This window comes from Cucumis melo, chromosome 7 (assembly GCF_025177605.1).
Source record: "Cucumis melo cultivar AY chromosome 7, USDA_Cmelo_AY_1.0, whole genome shotgun sequence".
NCBI lineage: Eukaryota > Viridiplantae > Streptophyta > Magnoliopsida > Cucurbitales > Cucurbitaceae > Cucumis > Cucumis melo.
This window is the reverse complement of record NC_066863.1, coordinates 12,951,921-12,955,283: the sequence shown is the minus strand read 5'-3', so window position 1 is coordinate 12,955,283 and position 3,363 is coordinate 12,951,921.

The following is a 3,363-nucleotide window of genomic DNA, read 5'->3' as shown; positions in this document are numbered from 1 at the left end:
AAGGCATTATAGGTTTTTGTGATTAGTTTTGATAAAATAGAATTTTAAGACAAATTAGAGTATGAATAGTCTGATTTGCCTTAAAAAAAACCCTAGAAACAGAAAATTGAATCCTTCTCTTATCTTATGCAATTTCTCCTCCTCATTGAATTAAACGGACAGGGAATCTTCGTGATGTTAGAACTACAAATGGTGAACCCAAATAGTGATTAAGGTCGCGAACCGCCTGTGCAAGTGCTTGAGTTCGACGTTACGGGGACAATGGTCAGCGACCACCGCAATTCACTAACTTGCATGACCACACCTAAAACCCAAAGATTACATCATACTCATACTTCAACCATTGTAAGGAACTAAGCCCTCGTATTAGTTATAAAACTTTCTGACACTTAAGTTTGTACTGATTTGTTTTTTTTTTTTTATTTGTACAAATCATTTTTTAGACTAGTTTTTTGGACGTACGTTCCACGTGGATGTATGTATCTTTTAAAATATAAAATTAATAATATAAGTTATAATAGTATTTGATTAATAATTATATTTTCATATTTTTATAAAAAAAAATTACCTAATTTAGAGTTACATCTCATTTTTTTACTTCTATTTAGAATTAATATTTTATTGATAATTATAATGAATGATAGAGATGTTTCAAAATTAATTTCTATTAAATAGTGAATGCAAACTTTTTTTCTTGTCTCTTTATTTAAAGTTTAGTTATGAATTAAATTGTGATAATATTTAATTTAATTTTTTAAAAAATAATATTATATTTTTAAATTACAGAATAATTTTGAATTAATATTATTGAAGATTATTGAAAGAAGTAGAAGTTATAATAAAAAAAAAAGTAAAGTAATATAATAATACTAATTTTTAAATTTAAAAACACATTCTCCAAAAAAAATGAGAAATTTTATAATGTTGATCTAGAAATGTCATTTTACTCTATTTTTTCTAGAAAAATAAAATAGAAAATAATATGGAAGAAAGTTTTTTTTACTCAAAGATAACAAAAAAAAAAAGAAATAGAAAAGAAGATAATATTTACAAAGAAATGAAAAAAATATGTATATAGATCTCCAACATCGGAGAGATAAAAATTGTCTTCTTACATTTTCCTTTCCTCCTAATTGAAGCAGCCATTTTTATATTGAATAAATTGGTGGAAGTGTGAGGTTAGAGAATTCTAAAAGGCTTCTTTGAATTTATTATCATACCTATATAAATTCTTCCACTACCATGAAATTAATTAGGGTCATAAATATGTTTAAATTAAATATTGAAATGGTTAAAGAAATGGAGAGAAATGGTTAAGATTCGCCCAGTATCCATCCTTGAAGTTGAATGACAAAATTGTCATCAAATGAACATTTAACAATACTTATAATCAAAAGAGTAAAATAGACTAAAAAAAAATTCCACATAGAAGTTTTTATATATACCATAGATTATTACTATTTTATTTACTTATTTTTTATCTTGAATATAGAATAGTTGAATTTTTTATTTTTTATTTTTTATTTTTTGCTTTGATTATTTAGAATATTATGTTTTTTGTTCTTTTAAAGTGTTCTTTGGCATAGTTTGAAGTTTCACAATTATCTTGTCACATATCGAAACTTTCAATCTTGAAACTCAGACACCTCGATAAAAACTATTGTAGGTGATTTAGGAGGCTTTCCACATGGTTTAGATAGATTTTTACTAATATTTTTGTATCTCGCAATCTTCTTGCAATTATCATGCTATCATCTCACAAACTTCCAAATTTCCACTGCCCAATCCCAAATTGGTATACTTGTTTTAGATATTTTTGCACATTGTTTGGGGAGTTTTTAGATATTTCATATGTATTTCACAATCATCTCGCGTACATCTCACAAATATCTCGCAACTTCCAAATTTCAAATATCCAATTTCATATTAGTTATACACTTGTTTATAGTGATTTAGAGTGCTTCTACTTGTCTTAGAGACTTTTTTAGGTCTTTCATTGGTATCTAGCAAGCATCTCTAAACTTCCAAACTTTCATTTAGAATCTCAATTCAATTATATACTAGCTTTACATCATTTGGAATGCTTCTACACATGTTTAGAAAGTCTTTTAGCTACTTATTTATTATCTCGCAAACATCTCGCAACTTCCAAATTTTAAATGTCTAATTCCATATTAGTTGCTTTTGCATGTCGTAGATAAATTTTTAGGTTTTTTATTTGCACCTCACAAGCATCTTACAACTTCCAAACTTTTATTTTAGAATCCTAAATCAATTATATACTTGTTTTACGTCACTTGGAGTGCTTTACACATGTTTAGAAAATCTTTTAGCTACTTATTTATTATCTTGCAAACATCTCGCAGACATCTTTCAAACATATCGAAAACATCTTGCAATTTTCAAACTTCAAATCACAAACCAATTATTGGTTATACATTTGTTTAGGGTAATTTAGGGTGCTTTCACACTTGTATTAGAGACCTTTTTAGAATTTTCATTTGTATCTCACGAGCATCTCACAACTTCCAAAATTTAATTTTAGAACCCCAAATCGATTATATATGTTTTACGTCACTGGGAGTGTTTCTATCTATATTTAGGAAGTCTGTTTAGTTATTTGTTTATTTAGAATATTTCATTTTTGTTTTCTAGGTTGCCTCTTGTTTTATATATTGGTCACATTTGTTCCTTTATGTGTAATTTTTCTAAATAAATCATAGGGGGATTGTTATGCATAACATAAAAAATGAAATTATTTACAAAATATTAGAAAAATTCAAAATGAGCTATGGTGAGTTTGATGAATTTTGCTATATTTTGAAAATAGTTTCAATATTTTGCTATTTTTTAAATTTCCTATAAATCATACATATCACTTTAGGTTTTATAAATATTTATGACATCGACAAACTCACCCATGAATAAGATTAAGTCATCCCATCATTTTAGGCTCAAGTAAGTCATTTGTCGCATCTGGAAAACACAATACGTAATATAAAGACAAAACTCAACTTGAATCAGCTAGCCTTATTTAGGAAAACAAGATTTGACCACTTTCTTGATATAAATATCGTCTTTAATGGACCACTTATCCATGACTTACTATTGAGGGGGTGAAAAAAGAGACCAACGATTGTATAAGTTTCTTTTTGGGTGTTGTCATTTGGGAGGAAAGAATTTGATATTATAACTGGTCTATGGCGTCCAAAGAAGGCTTCTAGTGGGTTTGTTGCAGATAAAAGATTGTAAGACAAGTTTTTCAAAGATATAGAGTTTATTTACATAGCCAGTTAGAGGTCATGTTTTTGGAACACAAGGCTGATGATAAGGATATGGTCAAATTGACTTTGATATACCTCA